The sequence below is a fragment of the Nerophis ophidion genome, linkage group LG27 (assembly GCF_033978795.1).
Source record: "Nerophis ophidion isolate RoL-2023_Sa linkage group LG27, RoL_Noph_v1.0, whole genome shotgun sequence".
Taxonomy (NCBI): Eukaryota; Metazoa; Chordata; class Actinopteri; order Syngnathiformes; family Syngnathidae; genus Nerophis; species Nerophis ophidion.
This window is the reverse complement of record NC_084637.1, coordinates 34,936,326-34,960,302: the sequence shown is the minus strand read 5'-3', so window position 1 is coordinate 34,960,302 and position 23,977 is coordinate 34,936,326. Positions and strand designations below refer to the sequence as shown.

Here is a 23,977-nt window from a genome sequence, read left to right as displayed (position 1 = left end):
AAAGCACACATTCAAATATGGATTCTTGGAGGTTCTGAGCGGAATTGAGCATCTCATTATGCTGTTAGTCTATTCTCCGTTTTACATTAAATTACAAATCTACAGAGTATCCAATTGGAAAGCCAACCCTAAGGTCAATGATGACATTGAGACTGTGGTTTAGCGATGGTAGGAATTTTGTAGACTGACACACACTGAATAAGGATGGAACAATTTATTGGGATACAATTCCCAACAGTTAATATCATTAATTCAAATTTTAATCATTGTTAAATGCGATTGACTTCTGCCCTTTGAAAAACTCACTAAGGATGTAACAATAAACATTGTTAATGATAACCAATGTAAAACTCCCGACAGTTAGTTGTTCTGCTTAAAATGATTGAAAAACTGTACTTGATAACTGCACTTTTATCAACTCACAGACTGACTGGTGCAATGTATTTCCCCAATAAGAAACGACATACCCCAATCTAAACTTATTGCTGTCTGAGCAACTGAGATATTCATTTGTTCACATACAACCTACAAGCTGTGCTCTCTTAAAACACACTGATTGATATACGGTGCGTTCAAAGACCGCTGAACAAAGTAGGACACCACAATGCCTACCAGAAGTAAATAATAATAAATTGTATTTGTTGCACACTTGTTATTTCAAAATTATCAAAGTGCTACAGTCCAAGCCAATATTTAAAACAATAACATCTTAGCCACTAAAGCAAATCCAATACTAAGACTAAAACACTATCATTGAAGCAAAGGAAACACAGAACATGCAAAATAGTGGGTTTTTGACCATTGTATACGTACTTTTTGAGCACATTTAACAGTACCACGATACTAATAATAACCTTGATAATATTGGTCAATAACTGTGATATGCAATGTTCACATCGTTACATCCCCACTCACGGCTACACTGCTCATTTCCTAAAGAAGCAGATAGTAGGCTAATCCTAAAATAGCTTAAATATTGACGTGAATGCAACTTTGGAATAGGGCTGGGCAATATTGCCTTTTTTTTTAGTAATGTGATATTTTTAGGCCATATCGCGATATACGATATATATTACAATATTTTGCCTTAGCCTTGAATGAACACTTGATGCATATAATGACAGCAGTATGATGATTCTATGTGTCTACATTCAAACATTCTTCTTCATACTGCATTAATATATGCTACTTTTAAACTTTCATGCAGAGAGGGAAATCCCAACTAAGTCAATTGACCAAAAGTGTATTTATTAAAGTTATTAAGCGATGGCACAAACATTCAAGTCATTTCCAAAATAATAAAGTGCAATATTGTCAGAGACATTTTAAGTGTCAAATAAAAATGAGCTGCATAACAGGAAATCAAATAGTGTTCGTCCTTCACTATGTGGTATGTTACTAAGGTTATGAAATGTTTTTCATTCTCTAGCGAGTGACTTGCAAATGATGCTACATATTAGCAGTAATGCTGCTTTTTATAGCAACGCTTTTTCCCCCCACACTTGACAAATTAGGGTTGTCTGTTCGACATATTCCCACTTGAAGCTGAACCACCGCCAGACAATGCTGTTTTTATTGGAAATTAAGTCTTCCTTCATTTGTTACCAGATCTGCACCTTCTCGTATGGCTACGTTAGCAGCTAACGTAGCCCAGTATGCTATCTGTCTGCTCTGCGAGGGCGGACACGTATGTGAGGTATGAGGTGACAATGTGTGACGTATGTAAGAATGTGCACCTGCTTGTCTGTGAGGAGGGACAGGAAAGAGTGAGAAGAGCCTGAATGCTCGCAGCTAAAAGCAACTGCGTGACAACGTATACTGGAATATTACGATATAGTCATATATATCGTATATATCGATATATCGCCCAGCCCTACTTTGGAATGAAAAAAAGTTACATCCATGCAGGTCTTTCACTTTTTCCACTCTTCTAAAGCTGCTTTTTGAAACATGTATAATTAAATAAACTGAAAACGTCGAATGTTTCCACTAAACTGACGATTTAACTGTGGTCACTGCTGCGCCACTGATTGTAAGTGACATGTTTAAATTGAATTCCCCACCAACTCAAGCTTTCAATAACTATCTTGACATTAATGTAATTGAACTCATTTATTTTGTGTTTAAATCTGGCTGGTGATCCCACAAATGCTAGATCAAATCAGATGTGTTCAACCCTTAGGCCGCAACTTTTTTCGGCAGGTTTCGAAGATCAGTGATCCGTTGTATTGTATGATTCGCTGGTCATTCTTTATGGATCCAAAGATTTCCCTTCAGTTTTTTCCTGGTGGAAACAAAGCCTTGTTGCACGGTCCTTCTGCATTACTAAGCTAACGCAGCGTGTCTCTTTATAAGTGTGTCATTTTAGGAAGGCGCACAGCTAGTTTAACTTTGTGTTCTTTCCTGACAGGTTTTTCTGAAAATGTAGAAGCATTATGTCCATTTTTAGCGTGAGAGAACAGAAACACCCGTGTATCCAAAACTTTGCAATTTAAGTACAACATCAGTCAGTGCCATGAATTGATTAACGTGGACCCCGACTTAAACAAGTTGAAAAACTTATTGTGGTGTTACCATTTAGTGGTCAATTGTACGGAATATGTACTGTACTGTAAAATCTACTAATAAAAGTTTCAATCAATGCCTTTTTTCCCCTCTGTGGACTTGAGTTGTTGAGGTAAGGAATTGTTATTGTGGAGACAACAAGGCGTTTATTTGATGGGATTTTTCGTTTTTTGTTTTTTAAAATGACCAACTGTTTGGTGAGGCAGCGCCCACTCTCTCTCTGCCAGCTTGGAAAATTGCTCCAGAGTAGAGGATGACAGAAGCGGTAAATCAATTTTTCTTTTTTCCAAAAAATTATTAAAGAACCTTTGAAGTCTTTGAAGTTTTGAACAACCGTGACATCTTAAATTGAAAATAATAGCAAGGTCACTTAAAGAGATACTGCACTTTTTTAACACTGTTTATCATTCACAATTCCTTTGAGGGGCAAGAATATTAATGTCTTAAAATTTTTTTGCATTCTAACTCGTAATCAAACGTTAATAATGTGTGGCTAACAATGCAGCTAATGGTATTCAATCCATTCTGTCTACAAAGCACTTTGAAAACTATCCAAAAAACTCCACGAACATTTTACATAATGCGTCAAGTCCATCCATACATCCATCTTTTCCCCCTTATTTGAGGTCGGGTCATGGGGGCAGCAGCCTAAGCAGAAAGGCCCAGACTTCCGTCATGGGGAACGTGAGCTGGGTTTAGAACGTTGTGAGACAGGTTAGTTTTACCCTACTGATGATGAGTTGTTGCAATAGTTATGCCATAAGTATATGTGTAATACAGTAAGTAACAGCCACATTCATAATAACACGTAACATTTAGGCATCAATTTCATACAGAACATGGCAACGTTCACCATTTCCTTCAACTAAATACAACTATTACTAATGTTGCAAATTCCGTGAGAGACAACGACAGCTACTGTGGGACAAATGATGATCCAGAACTTCAACTACAAAAAGCTAACCCAGACGCGCTGAAAGTGCTAAAGAAATACAAACTACAAAAATAATTTTAAAAATGTACAATGTCTGCTCTCACTGGGATGTTTGTATCTTTTAACACAAGACTTGTGTTCTTTGTTTAGATGATAAATTAATCACAGCACTTATAAGGTAAAGAAAAAAAATCAAAAAGAGGCCCAAATGAGCATCTTTTCGTGTCTTCCTCGCAATGTATTTGGGTCTACATTAAATGTCAAAGTTGACCAATCTAACCTAGCATCAACTTTTACCAACGCAGAGGCAATGCAGCAGCTCTGTGATCAAGGCGCCACCGAAAATAGTTCCTCAGCGTTAGCTCTTATAATTACAATGTCGCTAAAATTGGTTAATATGCAGGTCACGACAAGTAAAAGGAGTAATGTTGAAAGAGTTTTTAGAGGGTTTTATGGGTTGGACTATGACTCGTACTAGAGCTGTCAAATTACAACGCATGAAAAAGAGAAAAACGTGTTTCAAATTTGGAGTATCGCTTAATACTAATGTAGAGTAGCAAACAACAGAACAATATGTGCTTGAAATTTTTTACAGAAGTATAAAAGATGAAAATTATCTGGTTGATAATACCACCCGAAATGACACAATAAGTTATCGTATACGTTGGCAGCCTAATATGAGCCTTTGTAACCCATTTTTAAAAGGTCCTATTATCATTTATATGACGTGAAGTGAAGTGAATTATATTTATATAGCGCTTTTTCTCTAGTGACTCAAAGCGCTTTACATAGTGAAACCCAATATCTAAGTTACATTCAAACCAGTGTGGGTGGCACTGGGAGCAGGTGGGTAAAGTGTCTTGCCCAAGGACACAACGGCAGTAACTAGGATGGCGGATGCGGGAATCGAACCTGCAACCCTCATTTTTGTACCACTCTCCGTCGTTTGACTCCTTAGTTCCTGTTTAGTCTGTCACCATGGTTACATATTAGTTCCACCTGCTACTCTCGGTTCCTGCACACCTGTTTTTCTTAATCACCATCCTTATATAAGCCAGCCCTTTCTGTTCATTCATTCTGGGACTCTAATTTGCTTATACACAACAAGTGACGACTGCTATTGATTATTATTACTCGCTAGCTTTAATGCTACGCTTATTCCTTTTTTCTAGCTCTCGTGCTAATTGTGTTGTTTTACCTTTTTGTGCCTTCGTGCCAAGTGTTTGTGTTCCGTTTGTTATTCCTGGCTTCCATGCTAGCGCCATTTGTTTGCCTTTCTGTTAGCACCAGTGTTTTTTGTTCCTAGCCTTTTTATTATTTTAATAAATCCTTTACATCTTACCTTACGCTGTGTTTTTGCCCGACGCATCCTTGGAAGAACGAACCCGGCATCGTTATGCCACACAACCTTCACAATATCGTCTTATCTGTGAACCGTGATATCATCGTTACATGTCTAAGACTGAAAGGCAAGCAGCTAATGAGCACACACAACCACAAAGATGGTAGCTGCTTGGACTGTAAAACAAAATGTGCAGCAAAGTCCATTTAATTAAGGCAATTGAATGAGGGGGAAAATAAAGCCTCCTCCAATATTTACTCCTTATGTAATAGATCACCCACAGTCTGTTTGCTCTTTGCCTCTCCCATTTCAGAAGAACCCCAACAAGCTTTTGACACTTTATATTCTCTGCACGTCATACAGCCATTACCCAGTAACTCTTTAGGCTGTCCGCAAACCCACTGGGCGACTCATCCATCAACTAGGCGGTTGTGTAAGGACAAGCTTTGGATTTCAGAAAGAAAAAAAAACACCATAATCAATCAACTCCTTCATTCTGGCCTCGCCAACAGCTGATGCAAAGGACGGAATTAGCTCCTTTACGGCCCAACTTGGATCCTAAGGTATCATTCAGGCTGATGTTTCAACTTTGAAAATGACTTTATGGCAGTCATGGAAACCGTCTCAACTGTGTGAAACAGCCAAAGCAGCATTCCCGGTCACACACATGATTAAGTTGAATGACTGACCGGCCTTAGATATCACGGTGACGTGGAGGACAGAAGGAAGTTGTTAGAAGGGGAGAGCATAGGCCACCTGCCATTGTCAAAGCCGTATAGATTAATAACTGCCTGAGCTGCTTAAACAGTGGAGTGGTGAAAGACGACGCACACAAAAGGGCAGGCACAGGTATCGTAGCAGTTCAAACACTAAAAAATAACAGAAGTAGGTTATTATTATTTTCAATGTGGCCCACGGTCTGTTTCGATTGTTAGCTTGTATTATCTTGTTTGGTTTTTGGGGACATTTCCAGTGTTTTGGCTTTGTTTCCCATTGAGCACTCCCATTTTGATTTCATTTCCTGTGTGCGTTGACGTTCCAGCTATAAATTCCCCACTGCTTCTAAGCACTGTCCTCCCCTGTGGGTGATCAGTGATTATGTTTCTCACCTGCTGCTAATGATTGCCGGAAAGTTTTAAATGCCGGTTTCATGGCTTAGTAGGAGTGAGATCATTTTTTTTGTTAGTAAAAAAAAGTATGCATGCTAAGAGCGTTTTCTATTTGGGCTCCAGAACTCTGGAATGCCCTATCGGTAACAGTTAGAGATGCTACCGAAGTAGAAGCATTTAAATCCCATTTTAAAACTCATTTGTAACTAAATTAACCCCTTTTTGGACCAGTTGATCTGCCATCTCTCTTTTAAGTTCTGCCCCTTTCCTGCGTAGAGTGGTTATCGGGTGGCCAGAGATCAGTTTCCATGGAGGAGGCGCTAGACGTTCCAAGTCGGGACCCGGGATGGACCACTCCTCTGTGCATCAATTGGTGAGGTCTCTGCGCTGCTGACCTATCTACATACTAGAGGAGACTCTGCTGGCCTCACTATTCCACTGGACTCTAACCCTATTAACTGCATCCGCACCCCATCCTTTGCACTGGTCACCCGGGAGGTGGGGGTTCAATATCTGCGGTCCCTTTCAAGGTTTCTCATTGTGCCCATTCAGTTGTTGTTTTTTTTGACCTGATGTGGGATCACAACAGAGGATGTCGTTTGGGTTTAGGATTAAGTTCTACATAAATACAAATTTGAATGATACATAACTGTTTTGTACAAATGTTTTTGCTCTGCTACCTTTTTGTCAACTCAGCTCTTTGCGCACAATTTTCTGTTGCAATCTATTTATATTTGTGAAAACTTGAAATACTTTTTTTCCTGCACGCTGCCTCCTGCTGCTGCAGTTTGACGCCTTCTACCGCACGACGACTGAACGAGACATTTGGATTGATTTTAAAAGATTTTCTGGAAGTTTTCGGTTTGTGCATGAAGTCAAGCAAAACTTTGTGAGAGCCTATTGTAGGTCATGGCTGGCAGTATTTCTTCGCCTGAGTGTGTCTGCACCAAGACCATGACTGAGTGGAGATGAGGATGCCCTCCTTGTGTCTGCTCTCATCACCGGTGCAGCTGTGGACGGGGGATGCTAAGCCAAGACAGGAAAAAAAGAAACTTTTGATGTTTCCACACTGTCTACTAGGACTGCACACAAAAATTTAAAATTGTGATCTTGGTGGCGTCTTGTCCAGGGTGAACCCTGCCTTCCGCCTGAGTGCAGCTGGGATATGCCACAGCTCCCCACGATCCCGGAAGGGAAAAGTGGTAGAAAATGGATACATGCATGGATGTGTTACTTAAAGGGGAAGTGCACTTTTTTGGAATGTTGCCTATCATTCACAATCATTATGAAAGACATGATGGAGGGATTTTCTTACAATGCATTCTAATTAAATAAACATGAAATAAAGTCTGCTTACAGCAGAGCCAATGAGAGCCCCACTACTCCGCCCATAAAATACGATAAGTAACCATTCAAAAAGTGCCAACAATACTCCCATTTACATTTGTGACTTGAATATTAACCATGTATTATTTATAGTGTCGATGTGATCACTTCTGTGTGTGCCTCTGGTTACATCAGAGTGGTCTGCTCCCTGTAGGGCAGGCCTGGGCAATTATTTTGACTCGGGGGCCAAATTTAGAGAAAAAATGTGTCTGGGGGCTGGTATATCTGGGAGCTGGTATATCTATTTTTAGGAACACGAAGACAAAACCTCACAATAATGTCTGATTGAAAGCTTAAAATATTATGACTGACCACCTTAAAAAACAGAATGGAATTTTAAATTTATTGAATGACACCCAGAATGTACATGAAAATAAAGAATGGGGGATTTACAACTTTAACTATGAAGGATAAAACACTGAATATTGACAGCATAAGAACAGCACACACCCTCTCCATCCACATATTTTACAATCAAGCGAAACACAAGAAAAATGCAACAAACACAGCGAAATATAAACGCGAAAGGTAAAAATAAACCCAACTATGATCTAATATATCACTAAGCTTTAGAACTTTGTTGTAAAAAATCTCCTTTCACATCTGTCCCTGACACCCACGTTTCAGGCGGGCCCCTCTGGAAACACTCTGTCTGAGATGCTGTGACGTACATTACCCTAGTAATTAATTAGATGACCATAGTAACTAATTAGATTACCATAGTAACTAGTATATCATGCAAAAGCGCAGATTCCAACCATTGAAATACTTAGTATAGTTCAAGACTTCCGGTCATTAGAAAACATGAGTGCACATCATAATGGCAGCTACACTTTCCATCTTGAAGATCTAAAACAATAATTTGAGAATGTCCAGCAGGCCAGATTAAAAATCTTAAAGGGCCTCATGTGGCCCCCGGCCCTTAATTAACCCAAGTCTGCTGTAGGTTTATTGTAGATCATAAATCATGCCTATCTACTTAAATATAGCTGGCGATATAATCCGAAAAGTTGGGGTACCTTGACAGCAATTTAGAACCTAGAACTGGTGAGAACGACACAAAAAGTGCTTGTTGCCCCGCCCTTAAAGCCATTAAAACAAATAAAACACTAAGACAGAAACATTATCAGTGAAGCATTAAAAACACAAAACAGGCAAAATAGTGGTTAATGTAAGTTATTTTGATTTTAGTTATTTAAAAATATAACTTGGTCAAGATATTTCAGTGTGTGTATTAATACTTTGAGAACATTCAACAATACCGCGACAATAATGATAACCAAGATCATTTTGGTCACGTTAACCATGGTTGTTCCATTCCTAGCTATGGGAACATCCGCTCGGACGGTGCTAAGAAAATATGTTTAAAAGAAGAAAGCCTTACATCAGCAATCTGTACTTAAATCAGTTATTGGTACAGTTATGAAATAATACTCAAAGTTGTCCAGTGATATTTGAACAAAATATTTAAGGATTTTGTTCATTTATTACTCTTTTGGGAAATGTGCATATTCACAAAGCCTATGTAAGACTAGAACACTTAGGTTTCTTGTTTTAATGCATTCCAAGTTGTAAAATACAGCAAGTTTGAAGTTGCTAACAATGTGGCTAATGGGAGTACACTATTGCACCTATAAAGCCTTCTGAAAAAAACTCCCAAAAATCACCAACAATACTCAATTTATAGCTTGTGACCTGAATATTAACCAAGTTTTAACGGTATTGTAATTATAAGAGTCAAAGCAGACAAATCACTTTAAGGTGCGCCGTGATCAAGGTGAGCAAACTAGCCTTTGCAGCTATTGACAACTGCTGCCTGCTGCATTGCCTCTGAGTTGGTGAAAGTTAATTCTAGATTATAAATCATGCCCCTCACCTGGATAGTAGAACGTTGTGGCCATAACATCCAATTTAGACCCGCAGATGACACAAAAAGATGCTCATTTGCAGCACTTTTTTAAATTAAATCTCCCTAAGGATTATGAGTAATTCTTCATTTACACGGGAAGATACAAACATCCCATCAGTCGGCATCCCATTGTGCAGTAAATGATTGTTTTATTATGTTAATAGTTTTTGTTTGGTCTTTAGCAATTTGCTGCATGATGCTTAGTAATCCACACAAAAGATGGATTTGTTTAGCACACAGCTTCTAAAACTTGTAGCTCCCTCCATCCATCCATTTTCCTGTGCTTATCCAAGGTCGGCTCGTGGGGGCAGCAGCCTAAGCAGAGAAGCCAAGACTTCCCTCTCCCCAGCCACTTGTAGCTCATCCTCTTACTATATAGGCTACAAATATAAGGTTGCGGATCAACAGTTGTCCCAAAAGAGATTGTTATTGGCGCTCATGATTAGTAGTAGTAGTTGCTGTTAAGGGAAAAGCAAACGTGATGCATCTGTGAAATTATAATGCTTAAAATGACAAAAAAATATGTAAATATTACATGTTATTATGAATGTGCCTGTTGAGACATTACATACATACTTACAGTGTGTGTATAAAACGATGGAGGCCTTTGGATGTTTTTAGAGCACTTTATAGGCAGAATAAAGGAACTCCCAGTACCTCTATTGTTAGCTGACTTTTGCTAGCATTTATTTACAAGTTAGAGTACATAAAAAGAAGAAAAACATATGTCTTTGTCTCACACAAGGTTTGTAAATTTTAGGCAAAATTACAAAACAAGTGCAATTCCCCATTAAGGTGTTTCCCAATTTCTTGGCCTATTGTGTAAGTTTATTTTTTATCATCACCATTCTTGAAGCAAACAAAGGTCACCACAAGCCTCTAAGCAGCTGATTTAGCGTCACAGCAGGTGCTGATAAACGGTCTTGATAAAGTACGTAAAGGCCAAGAGAAAAAGCAACACGATTTCTGAAGCAGGAGCGGTTTTTAAGGCTACATATGGGCCGACTCGCCATTCGTCTTTGTTTCCACATCCCAAAGGCGGCTGCTGCCAAAGGTCAGCAAAATGTTAGCAGAACAAGGCCCAATACAAGCTGGTGACCATGCCCGTGAGTCAGGAGGGCACACACCCAGGCAACACGTACAAGTGGTGGTTCTCCTTAGCAGACACACACACACCACTAGGAGGTGAGCCTATGAAGCTCTCCATCGCCGAGTTAACTCAAGTTACACTTTCGCCTGCAGGTGAAGTCGGCGTTTGAAGCAACATCCGCCCCTCGCTGTCCTTTGCTCACCTACACCCCCTAGCTGAAATACAACCTAGGGTAATATACACTGCTTGAGACCTTTTGTGTGGGGAAGTTTGTGCCCAGGGACAAACGGGTGGGTGTTTGCTTGGACACGCACAGGCCTCACGCGACAGAGCTGGAGTGCGTACAGACAAGCACGCACGGGATGCAAGCAAACAAAGCAGGAATATGCTTCAACATTCGTTTCAGTCTCACCAGGTCATTTACTCAAGCTTGAAATCTATTTGACAGCTGTTATTCCCATTTGCTCAACTTTGACCCACAATAATCAGGCAACATAAGAATGCAGCAAACAGATCAAATGCAGAAAAAGCTGCCTTCTTTCTTTCAGCAAAAGGATGCTGAATGAGAAAAACATGTTTTGTCTGTTTGGAGATGCTGACGGCGATAGCAAGCTTTTCCTTTGACGTTGAAGCATTCCTCACATGTGCTTTTAAACAGGAGCAGTAAAATGACTAACTCCCTTCCAACATGTTTCACCTCCGTGGCTGGAAATGTAATCCATGACTGTGCTTTTTATGGCTGAGCTAGCTTACAGCCGAAACCTGAGGACCCTCAGGGTGCCTAGTCTGCAGACAAAATGTTTGGCGTGATCCCGTTAGGTCCAGCATGTGTGTACTCCTACTTTTTATGTGGGTTTATTTTCACTGCAATAGGGCTATGAATCCAGAGAAGCATTACCATTAGGCTACATTCACACTGCAGGGTAGGATATCCAGTTCATTTTTTTTGGTCGAATCCCATCTTTTTATCTCATCGTTCACATTACAAAAAACGCGACGTCTAATGTGAAGGCAGTGTGACCCGCATGCAGACATGACATCATGACGTCACACGTGCTGCCGTGTTTGCGGAAGTTTAGTTTAAGTCTTTATTTGAAGGGACAAAGCACAGAGACATTAAGCTCAAAGACAGATATGTTCTGCACCAGATTATAGCTAAATAGCTCATTTCCATCTGCAGTCCCAAATTTAAGTAACACAAAAATCATGCAATAAAATTATACTATGACATGTAATCAAATAAAGAAAAGTCATAAAATGTCCTTTCAATGACACATTATACAATACAACCACACCTCCTTTACATCATTACACAGACAATACATGCTTTGGTTCACATCTGTCATTTGTAAAAACAACCATGATTTTAACACACACCTCACAGCATGTTCTCATGCATAAATATAATAAATATAAAGTTGACATGTCAAACAAAATGGCCACCTCAGTGACCGTGTGAGCAGCTTTGATTGCTCCCAAGCCAATTTCTAACTTTAACTTTGAATGAAGAGTCATCTGTTAGACTTTTCAAGTTTGTTCAAGTAAACATGTCTTTGATTCTAGTCCATCTCAGTCGTGACGCATTTCTGGAAATTTTAAGGATTTTGTGCAATTGAATGAATATTTTTTGAACGGAATTGTTGAGCGTAGAAAATTAAGAAGGAAGAGGACAATCCTTTTTGGCTTTCGCAGTTTGAAGCACATTTCCTTGGATGTCTGCCTCGAAGAGCGTGTGGGTGAACAGTCAGAGACGGGAGACGTGGAACATTGGCGGGAGTTTCGAAAACATTATTTTTGTCCGTTTTATGCACATTTCTCATCAATTTATTTTGCAACTGTCTATTTTGGCGACAAATTATGGAACTTGTCGTTACACATAGGAAAGAGGCCTGGGTTGATTTAAAAAATGTAGAATCGCTCTGTTCACATGGACAAAAAAATTCAAAACAGGAGACCTATGGGAAGAAAATTGGAATTGACCTACAGTGTGAACAAGGCTTAGAGATGTCATTAGAGATTGCATAACCAGGATATGGGCTCAATGAGCCTAACCAATCTTTACCACAGTTGTGTCCAAGTGTTTCCATGGCTAAAGATTGTACTCTTGTGAAAGATTTCTACAAAATGAGTACACGCTTAGGGAGACAGAATTTCCATACAGTGCTTGAAAGTGTGACGTGGCAACACATTGCATTGTGGGTCTTGCTGGACTCTAAATCCCATACTTACATGGCTGCTTACTAGACTGTTTCATTTTTTTTTCTCTTTAACAAGTTCAAAACATGGTGCAAACGTGCAGCATCGTTAATTGCCATAATCGTGGTCATGATCACGGAATGGAAAAAAAGGATTTGATGAGACTTTTCTCATTTCCAGCGTGAAAGCAAAGCCTATTAAAGTCGGGTTATGAAGTTCATAAAGCGAGGGCAAATAGCCTGGATAGCAGCTGTGATACGATCAAACATGACTTTTAATGTCATCATCTGGTACATGTTGATGTGTTCACGGCACTTCCAGGCTGGTAAATTTGAATCAAAGCATGTTTATTGAGTTTCACACGTAGCATTTAGTAGGCTGTTAGCGTTAGCCAAGCAGATAGACAAACAACGTACAGTATTTTGGAAAAAAATCATGCTGTCTGTTTACTGTCTCGGGTAAGCACAAAAATGAATGAGCACTGTTTCCGGAGAAGTAGCACAGTGATCAAAAGTATTTAAGAGTAAAAAGGGGATTATTGTTTAGGAAATGAGACTGGGTACCATCACTCCATCTCAAACACATTACAGATGAAAGTGGTATATTATGTGCCTTTGGAATAGGGTACAGTTTGTCCGGGTGCGGCCCCTTTATCGCTCTCCATCACCGCAGGTACAATACAGCAATGTAAACAAAACATACTGCATACTTGCCAAACCTCCCAGATTTTCCGGGAGACTCCCGAAATTCAGCGCCTCTCTCGAAAAGCTCCCGGGACAAATTTTCTCCCGAAATTCAGGCGGAGCTAGAGGCCACGCACCCTCCAGCTCCATGCGGACCTGAGTGAGGACAGCCTGTTTTCACGTCCGCTTTCCCACAATATAAACAGCGTGTCTGCTCAATAACGTTATAACTGTAGAACGATCGAGGGCGAGTTCTTGGTTTCTTATGTGGGTTTATTGTTAGGCAGTCTCATTAACGTCCTCCCAGCGCGGTAACAACACACAACAACAGCGGTCACATTTTCGTCTACAGTAAACCAGTTCATCTGCCCTAAACAGCAATGTTGTGACACTCTTAAACAGGACAATACTGCCATCTACTGTACATGCACCACAACACCTCCAGGCAACGTCAATCCTTTACTAATACCCTCCTTCATTCACATCCCATCTCCCCGGATTGTAAATAACCTAATGTAAATAATCAAATGTACTTCTAATGTATATACTAGTTCTCATGCTATCTGAACTCACTATGTTCTCTGCTGGCTGTACATATCCTACTAAGTCACACTTACACTGTTTCAATGTCCATGTCTCTGTTGATACAATTGTTGATGACTGAAGTACTGATATCAACCAAAGCTCCTCATCCTAGCACCCGGATTGTAAATAATGTAAATAATTCAATGTATAAACTATGATGATTGAATTGTGTGATGACTGTATTATGCTGATAGTATATATTTGTACCATGAATTGATTAACGTGGACTCCGACTTAAACAAGTTGAAAAACTTATTGGGGTGGTACCATTTAGTGGTTCACCGTTGTGGTGAAGAAGGAGCTGGTCGATCTATGTTCCCATCCTCACCTATGGTCATGAGCTTTGGGTCATGACCGAAAGGACAAGATCACGGGTACAAGCGGCCCAAATGAGTTTGGGTCTCTCCCTTAGAGATAGGGTAAGAATCTCTGTCATCCGGGAGGGACTCAAAGTAAGGCGGCTGCTCCTCCACATGGAGAGGAGCCAGATGAGGCGGTTCGGGCATCTGGTCAGGATGCCACCCGAACGCCTCCATAGGGAGGTGTTTAGAGGGCACATCAAACCGGTAGGAGGCCACGGGAAAGACCCAGGACACGTTGGGAAGACTATGTCTCCCGGCTAGCCTGGGAACGCCTTGGGATCCCCCGGTAAGAGCTGGACGAAGTGGCCGGGGAGAGGGAAGTCTGAGCTTCCCTGCTTAGGCTGCTGCCCCCGCGACCCGACCTCGGATAAGCGGAAGAAGATGGATGGATGGACCATTTAGTGGTCAATTGTACGGAATATGTAGTGTAGTGTGCAATCTACTAATAAAAGTATCAATCATGCATATGTGACAATAACATCTACGGCTTTTAGAGAGTGCAGTGCACTCTTACAACAGCTGTAAATATACTCCTCCCCTCTTAGCCACGCCCCCCGCCCCACTCCTAACCACGCCCCCCACCCTCCGAAATCGGAGGTCTCAAGGTTGGCAAGTATGACATACTGTGCGTCCTGCAAGACTGGCTACCCGGCACCCACAATGCATTGCAACAGTACACGCCCTTTCGAGTCCTTTCCTTGTTACACACCAGTTGGAGTCGCATAAACTCCAGGAGGCTGTGTGTCATGCAAACCATCGGCTCAAGTTTGAGTGCAAGCGGCAACGTCTTTTCACACTGTGAAGCCGCATCTAAGATACTAATCCTTAAAATCAACTAAGTATCTATCAAGTATTAATATCACTGGTGGACTAGAGGAAAAGGAGTAACTAAGCATGCTACACACGCACAACAAGCATAAGGAAGCTAACCGCTAAAGCTTCAATGTAAAGTAGGGATGATGGAGCCAGATGTGGAAACCATCGAGTCCTTGTACAGGATCAGTATATAAAACATACTATTGTGGTCTGATTGATATTTTTTTGTTCTGTTTCTAATTATTACAAAATAATTTTGTGGACGTTTTTGTTATTACAATCTGTATTACATACATTTCCAAGCTCTCAATCTAAAATTTCAACTGGAACGTCCCCCAAAATCGGATTTCCTACCCGTAAAATCTCCTCACCCACCGAGGTGGCTTTAAAGATGGCTGCTCTGAACCATAGTATCCATTATTAGCACTTCTCTCTAGTTCTTGTCGTACCATATCAGCAAAATAGAATGTGTTGCCAGATGTTTGTATATGATAATGTTACCATAGTGTAAATAAAAATAACTGTATTATGTTCAACATTGCAAGCAATAGCGCCACCCGCCGTCTTTGTGTTTCCTCCCCATCAATCGTGTTTGAAGGTTGCAGAGGGAGTGCACACTTTGACATACAGTTTATGTTGCTCATGTTTGTTTATATTCAGATAAGGCAAGCGCAAGAATAGCTTATGTAGATGTGGCCATTTTGATTTCCGACCCTGTAAGTGAAACACTTAACTCGGCAGTGACATCATTCCCAGCACCGACTTCCAACTTCTGAGGTTAATGGAACGCCCAATGAGTCTTTCAACACATGACGGTTTTTAAGGGCAATACCCAAATGATTTAAATAGGAGCCAATAGTAGTTACTGTGCACTAGTCACTTTAAAAAAAACAACTAAGTAGCATTTAATACCAAACATTTATTAATACATGATCAGATTTACAAAAATATTAGCAAATTCTAAATTGAATACGATAAAAACTCTATAAAATGTGCTATTGTGTTTGCATTAGTTACTTGCTATGAAAAATGTTTCTTTCTATAATCTAGTGTCAAAGTAGGGATGGGCGATATAGCCTAAGATCTATATCACGATGTACATTGCAGCCTGTTGCTATAACGATATGTATCCCAATAAATTATTTGGTGTATATAACAATGATAACAGTTTCAAATGGGTTAGAAAAAGGCTTCATATTACATCAATTCTGGTAGTTTTTTTGTTTTGTTTTTTCAAAACAAGTACTTGTTAATTTATTGTTCATATTTGTGTGCTTTCTGTTGTAACATTTTTCTTCCTACACTTCTGTTAAAATGTAATGACAACAAATTCTTCCGTTTGATACTTTACAATTACATTCATTTTAGGCGATATTACACATTTGGGTATTGATCCAATACCAAGTAGTTAAGGCGGCAAAATGGATCATACCAATGCTGACACTTGAAATGTTCAAGATTACAAAATGATGAACCTTTTCATAACAATTGTAATCAGACCAAAATACAGAATGGCGCTGTAAAAATATCAATTACGTTTTTTAATTATGACCTACTATTGGCTCTGATTTCAATCATTTGATTTTTGGTTTTAAAGGCCTTTTTTATCCAGTTGCTCATTTACTAAATTAATAGACAATAACAAAAATAACACAGTATTGAACTGATTCTATACAACTTGGTATTGTTACTGTAGATATTTGTGTACATTTGCCCAGCTTTGTTTACATTCAAAAGCTCTAGCTTGTGGTTAGCATGTGTGTAGTGTAGCATGTTTTGCTCTCTTGGGGTGGTGTTTGTAGAAACATTGTTTATTTGCTGCCATGAAGGCGAAGAGTCCTTGCAGTTACACTGTGGAGGGACGTTAACCACCAGCAAGGACTACAGATGGGTAACCGGTATCTGGGAATCCTTACCGATACTCAACGGTACCAATTTTCCCTACTTTTATGTATGTTAATAAATATTAATTGTTTTTGATGATAAATATCATTTATTTGCAACATTTTAAAATTAGATGACTATTATAACTGCTGTCTAGTTGTTATATCTTGTTTTACTATTTCTGAGTCATATTTGCAAGATAGGGCTTCACGGTGGTAGAGGGGTTAGTGCGTCTGCCTCACAATACGAAGGTCCTGAGTAGTCCTGGGTTCAATACCAGGCTCGGGATCTTTCTGTGTGGAGTTTGCATGTTCTCCCCGTGAATACGTGGGTTCCCTCCGGGTACTCCGGCTTCCTCCCACCTCCAAGGACATGCACCTGGGGATAGGCCCCTCCCACCTCCAAAGACATGCACCTGGGGATAGGCCCCTCCCACCTCCAAAAACATACACCTGGGGATAGGCCCCTCCCACCTCCAAAAACATACACCTGGGGATAGGTTGATTGGCAACACTAAAAATGGGCCCTAGTGTGTGAATGTGAGTGTGAATATTGTCTGTCTATCTGTGTTGGCCCTGCGATGAGGTGGCGACTTGTCCAGGGTCTACCCCGCCTTCTGCCCGATTGTAGCAGAGATAGGCGCCAGCGCCCCCCGCGACCCTGAAAGGGAATAAGCGGTAGAAAATGGATGGATGGATGGACATTAAGTTGCAATTGCAAGTCCAAAACATTAGATGGCAGTAGTGTATAATTTATGCAATGGTGTGTTTGTCATTTCAGTCTTTGCTGTCTGTTGCGCCCTACAGAGTATTTATACTGTAAGTATTGTACTTATTACACACTAGCCCAGGGGTAGGGAACCTATGGCTCTAGAGCCAGATGTGGCTCTTTTGATGACTGCATCTGGCTCTCAGATAAATCTTAGCTGACATTGCTTAACACGATAAGTAATGAATAATACTGCTGGTAATCACAGTGTTAAAAATAACGTTGAAATTCTAAAACATTCTCATGCATTTTAATCCAACCATCCATTTTCTATCGCACCTGTTCAAGAAGTCGCATCAATGGTAAGAAGTATTATAGTTATTATTGGTTAACTTTAAAATAACAATTTTATTAAAAAGAATAAGAGACTTATTATACTAAAAAATGTTGGTCTTACTTAAAAATGCACGCATTTAGTTGTATTCATCCATCCATCCATCCATTCATTCATTTTCTACCGCTTATTCCCTTTGGGGTCGTGGGAGGCGCTGGTGCCTATCTCAGCTACAATAGGGCGGAAGGTGGTGTACACCCTGGACAAGTCGCCACCTATATGGCTCTCACGGAAATACATTTTGAAATATCTGGCTTTCATGGCTCTTTCAGCCAAAAAGGTTCCCGACCCCTGCACTACCCGTTTGATTGTAACATGCATATTAGTTGTAGTTTTCATTAATATATTTGAAGGTGTGGAATATAAATCAGTAGCATGTCAATAGCAAAGACAATGTATATTAGCAGCAAGCTAAGACACTCTTGGAAAAGTGGCGCTTTACTTAATATGTTGGGAGGGTTACTTGAGTCGATGTATTTGTTGGCACTGAAAACAACAATACCCAGAGGTAGTTTGGCAGAGTTCGCACTCAATGCAACTGGATTTATTGGACCGTTGGATTTTACCTGAATCGGTGCTTGGTAAGACAGGTGGAATTCGGTCAGTGCCAAGAACAAAGTATTGGATTTGGATGCTACAATGTGTTGAGGCCGTGGTCTTTTGCTTGTCGCTGTCAAATTTGCCTACCACAGCTACAATGTGTCATCAACATGCATCTTCATGATGTAACCATGATATTGGAGGCGACCACAGCTACAATGTGTCATCAACATGCATCTTCATGATGTAACCATGATATTGGAGGCGACCACAGCTACAATGTGTCATCAACATGCATCTTCATGATGTAACCATGATATTGGAGGCGACCACAGCTACAATGTGTCATCAACATGCATCTTCATGATGTAACCATGATATTGGAGGCGACCACCGCTACAATGTGTCATCAACATGCATCTTCATGATGTAACCATGATATTGGAGGCGACCACCGCTACAATGTGTCATCAACATGTATTTTAATTATATTAATGATGATATTGGGAGGCTAAAAAAAGTGTCTTTCTTCATTTTTGTTCCAGGCCAGTGTACTGCACTACAAGCAAGTGTGAAAACAGACTAATAAAAAGTCCAAGTGGGCTGTTAGTGGAACATTTTGTGTTTGTTTTGCTGAAACCTCAGTATGAGCTGTACACAGACAAACCACCGACCTTTGCCAGTAAAAATGACACAAGTTTGCAGGCTGAAGAGGCTGCGAGCCGGCCAGACGTTGGCATGGCATGCAAATGACCTTTAACCCCCCCAAGCAGTCATGAAGAGGGTCATTTAAAAGGCAGGCTGAAACCTTCCTTACTCCTGTGAGACTTGCAAACAATGCTTTGAATGAATGCTAACTATTGTGGACAACCAATCCCTGTCGTCGACGTCATCAAAGGAAGAAAATGACACCGACGCTCAAGAGTTAAACGCAACTTAAAGATAAATCCCGTATGAACGATAAATGTGTTGTTTTGCTCATTTTGAAGTCATAAAATGACATTTTTTATTGGACCACTAGCGGCCATTAGCAGGAGCTGATAGCTGATGGCCTCCTCTCGCTTAGCCGGGGTGGAGACGACTATGCCCGTAAGGCGACCACCTGGCTACTAAACGTCAATTTTATACAATTAAATGCTCTCGACTCAACAAAAACACACATTTGTTTTAAGTGACCAAAACACTGCCTTTTTCCAGTTGGCCCAAACACCGCGACCCCCCCCCCCAAGAAAGGGGTCGTTCGATGGCCGCATTGAGGGCTCACACAGTCCATTCAAACATCATTTTAATGGAAACAATTGGACATTTTTACTTATTTATTTATTTGTATTGCTTCCTTTTAGAAACAGAACCGTTATTTGAGGAAAAAAACCGTCAAAATACATCCTCCTCTCCTTTTTGACACTGTCAGCGGCGTAAGGACGGATGAATTGTGTCTTACGTTCAAAAAATGACATTGTAGGATTTTAGGAGTGGAAAATAGGGATTAACCACACATTAGTAGGGAAGAAAAAAGTACTTACGGTGAAAGGGTGATGACAAAGAGGGTCCTCTTGTCCTCCGGCGGGGATTTATCACACAGTGGCGGCAGAGGGCTCACACCTCAACGCTTTTGTGCGCCCAACTGTGGTTGTTGTGCGATAGCTCCTTAAAAGTGTCCGCTATCTTCATCATGGTTTCACGCCCACCCCCAGCCTCTTCTACACGGACATGTATTCCACGCCGACACCCATTCTTGCCGCGGAGAAGACACGCTGTGCGTCTCCGTCGTTTCCTGTCCAACCCAGAACCCACGCTGCCTTCACGGCCTTCAGGATAATCGGACATCAGAGGACGAATGGGCGATACTGCGAGTCAATTCTGTGCAAGAGCACTTCTACCTACGCTATATTGCCATAAGTATTTGGCCACCTGCCTTGACTCACATATGAACTTTTAGTTCTTTTAGGGTTCAATATGATGTGGGTCCACCTTTTGCAGCTATTACAGCTTCGACTCTTCTGGGAAGGCTGTCCACAAGGTTGCAGAGTGTGTTTACAGGAATTTTCCACCAATCCTCCAAAAGCGCATTGGTGAGGTCACACACTGATGTTGGTGGAGAAGGCCTGGCTCTCAGTCTCCGTTCTAATTCCTCCCAAAGGTGTTCTATCAGGTTCAGGTCAGGACTCTGTGCAGGCCAGTCAAGTTCATCCACACCAGACTCTGTCATCCATGTCTTTATGGACTTTGCTTTGTGCACTGGTGCACAGTCATGTTGGAAGAGGTGTGTTCCCACAAATTTGGGAGCATGGCATTTTATGACATCATTTGTGCAGATTAGTCCTGAGCTGCCCATTCAAAACTCACATTTGTGTCACCTACCAGGTTGTTAATTGGCTTAGTCCTACTTCCAGACACCAATTTCATTGGGTTTTGTTTCTTTTCTAAATGTATTGACTTACATGTTCCACCATATTTAAAACAACTTTTAGTTGAGTAAACAGGTCCCTATACTCATAGACATGAATTATCAATTTTTACAGAAGCAAATATTCATCAGGAAATGGGCAGTATGCCCATCCATCCATTTCTACCGTTTGTCCCTTTTGGGGTCGCTGGAGCCTATCTCAGCTGCATTCGGCGGAAGGCGGAGTACACCCGTGACAAGTCGCCACCTCATTGCAGGGGGCTGTATGTCATTGAAGTTCAAAGGCCCATCCGATTGGAATAATCTCACTGCTTCTTTCAGGTCAATAACTTCTTTTTTATCCATCCATCCATCTTTAAATCAAATGTATTTTCCAACCTCCAAACAAGTTGTTTTTGTTTCTGATTTTAAAGTTGCAGTATGTTGCTTTTGATGTTGTGTTGTTGTATTATATTGTCCATCCATCCATCCATTTTCTACCGCTTGTCCCTGTCGGAGTCGTGGGGGGTCGCTGGAGCCTATCCCAGCTGCATGTTGGATTGAGTGAGTGGGTGTGAGGCAGGGTGCTGTGGAAGTGGTAGAGCAGTGGGTATTTTCTCTTTATTTTGCTCATCACAACATGATGTATAATCTTTGTGTGAGGACTTCTTTGACAATGAGATGCTGCATCTCAAGGGGCGAGCCTGAATAAATGCAATTGAATAGACTTTATTAGGTCAATATTTCAGTAAAGTGCCCACTGAGCGAGAATGAGAGCAAGTAGGCAGGACTTGGTTGAGTTCACACAAGTGAAGTGAATTATATTTATATAGCGCTTTTCTCAAATGACTCAAAGCGCTTTACATAGTGACACCCAATATCTAAGTTTGATTTAAGCCAGTGTGGGTGGCACTGGGAGCAGGTGGGTAAAGTGTCTTGCCCAACGACACAACGGCAGTAACTAGGATGGCACAAGCGGGAATCGAACCTGCAACCCTCAAGTTGCTGGCACGGCCACTCTACCAACCGAGCTATGCCGCCCCTATATAATACACAAGTGTGTGTGTGTGTGTATATATAGATATATATGTGTATACAGTATATATACACACTGCACAATATATAAGTTTTATTGCATTTCAGCGGTTTAATGCCAATGTAACACATGTACTCATCAAAGCTCTGAGAATTATATGTGTGGTTTTTGGCGCTATCTGCTGGTTAAAGAGCGCAGTTACTTTTTTTATTTTTTTCATTTTTATTTTTTAGGCACAATTACAAAAACACAGTATTTTCTCGTTTTTCAATCGGCAACAATGAGATTCATTTGGTTTTCATGAAAAAAGCATCATGATCGTGATTAAGGTCTGTTAAAAAATAGCAGTTATTGAGAGTCAGAGGTCTTACGATAAAGTTTGTATACATTGTATACAATCAATGTATTATATCCTATTTTAACAACATTGCAATCAAAAACACAATACAATTTAAAAAAGCATACACACTTACACACATATATATATACACACACACAGTATATATACATACTTATATACAGTATACACAGACATACAGTATATATATATATATATATATATATATATATAGACACACACACATATACATATTTATATATACACACATACATACATGTATGTGTATATATATGTATGTGTATGTATATATACATGTGTACACACATGTATATATGTATAAGTGTATGTATATGTGTGTACACATGCACACACACATATATATATATACATATATATATTTACACACATATGTATGCATATATATATACACGTGTGTGTGTGTATATACATATTATATATATATATATATATATTTATATATATATATATATATATATATACATACATATATTTATATATATGTATGTGTGTACACACACACATATAGATATATTAGGGGTTTAACAGTACACAAAAATTTCGGTTCGGTACGTACCTCGGTTTAGAGGTCATGGTTCGGTTCATTTTCGGTACAGTAAGAAAACAACAAAATATACATTTTTTGGTTATTTATTTACCAAATTTGTAAACAATGGCTTAATCCTTTTAACTTTGGGAACACTATAATCATTCTGCCCATGTTAATCCACATTAAACTGCCTTAAGTTCAATCAATCAATGTTTATTTATATAGCCCTAAATTACAAATGTCTCAAAGGACTGTACAAACAATTACGACTATGACATCCTCGGAAGAACCCACATAAGGGCAAGAAAAACTCACACCCAGTGGGCAGGGAGAATTCACACCCAGTGGGACGCCAATGACAATGCTGACTATGAGAAACCTTGGAGAGGACCTCAAATGTGGGCAACCCCCCCCCCCCTCTAGGGGACCGAAAGCAATGGATGTCGAGAGGGTCTAACATGATACTGTGAAAGTTTAGTCCATAGTGGCTCCAACACAGCCGCGAGAGTTTAATCAAAATTGTTGCTTTGATTAAATAAAATGACAAAACCTTTCTTCTACATATAAAAAGTGCAACATTAAACAGTTTCAAGTCAACATGCTTAATTTATTACAGCATTTGGGAAGCCTGTAGTTGACTTTTATTATGTAAATGTTATATTTTTATCAACCTGTGATAGCAGGGACCCTGCTATTCAAAACTAGGCTGCTACATTACTAATGATTAATGTAACTATTACTGAAAAAATAGTAGAATAGCAATAGGAGAGACTATTCATCCTTGAAGACCATGGAGTTCAATGAAATAACAGACAGACAGGGCTTTGCTGCCCCTAACACACACACACACACACACACACACAGCAAAATGAGCTAACGTTACATTAAAAGCTAATTATCCTTCACCTCAAGCCAGAACTGCGAGCGAGCTGAGCTGCAGTTTAAGTTTCTAGAAGGTCAACCGGCTCATAGTAATGTTAATAATAGTTGTTGTGACTGGGAAGTGTATTTTATAATTTGGGGAGAGTACGCTGTGCTGTGCTCCCAGGGTAAACGCATATCTGCTCGACGCTGAAGTATTGACTACATGCGCTCTGAATACCCACTGCTGATTGGCTGTTACAATGCTCTGAATACGCACTGC

General features: G+C 40.1%; 1 protein-coding gene across 9 annotated transcripts in view; it reads right to left on the bottom strand.

Moving 5' to 3' along the window:
* Positions 1–20,347, bottom strand: part of raph1b (Ras association (RalGDS/AF-6) and pleckstrin homology domains 1b) — a 68,020-nt gene extending 47,673 nt beyond the window's left edge. For 5 of the 9 annotated variants that reach the window (XM_061889449.1, XM_061889448.1, XM_061889451.1 and 2 more), the window contains exon 1: positions 20,027–20,347. The gene's annotated coding sequence lies outside the window, so the exon portion shown is untranslated. The remainder of the gene's footprint in view (positions 1–20,026) is intronic. The other 4 variants (XM_061889452.1, XM_061889453.1, XM_061889454.1 and 1 more) reach the window with 2 other exon arrangements.
* Positions 20,348–23,977: the final 3,630 nt, after the last annotated feature.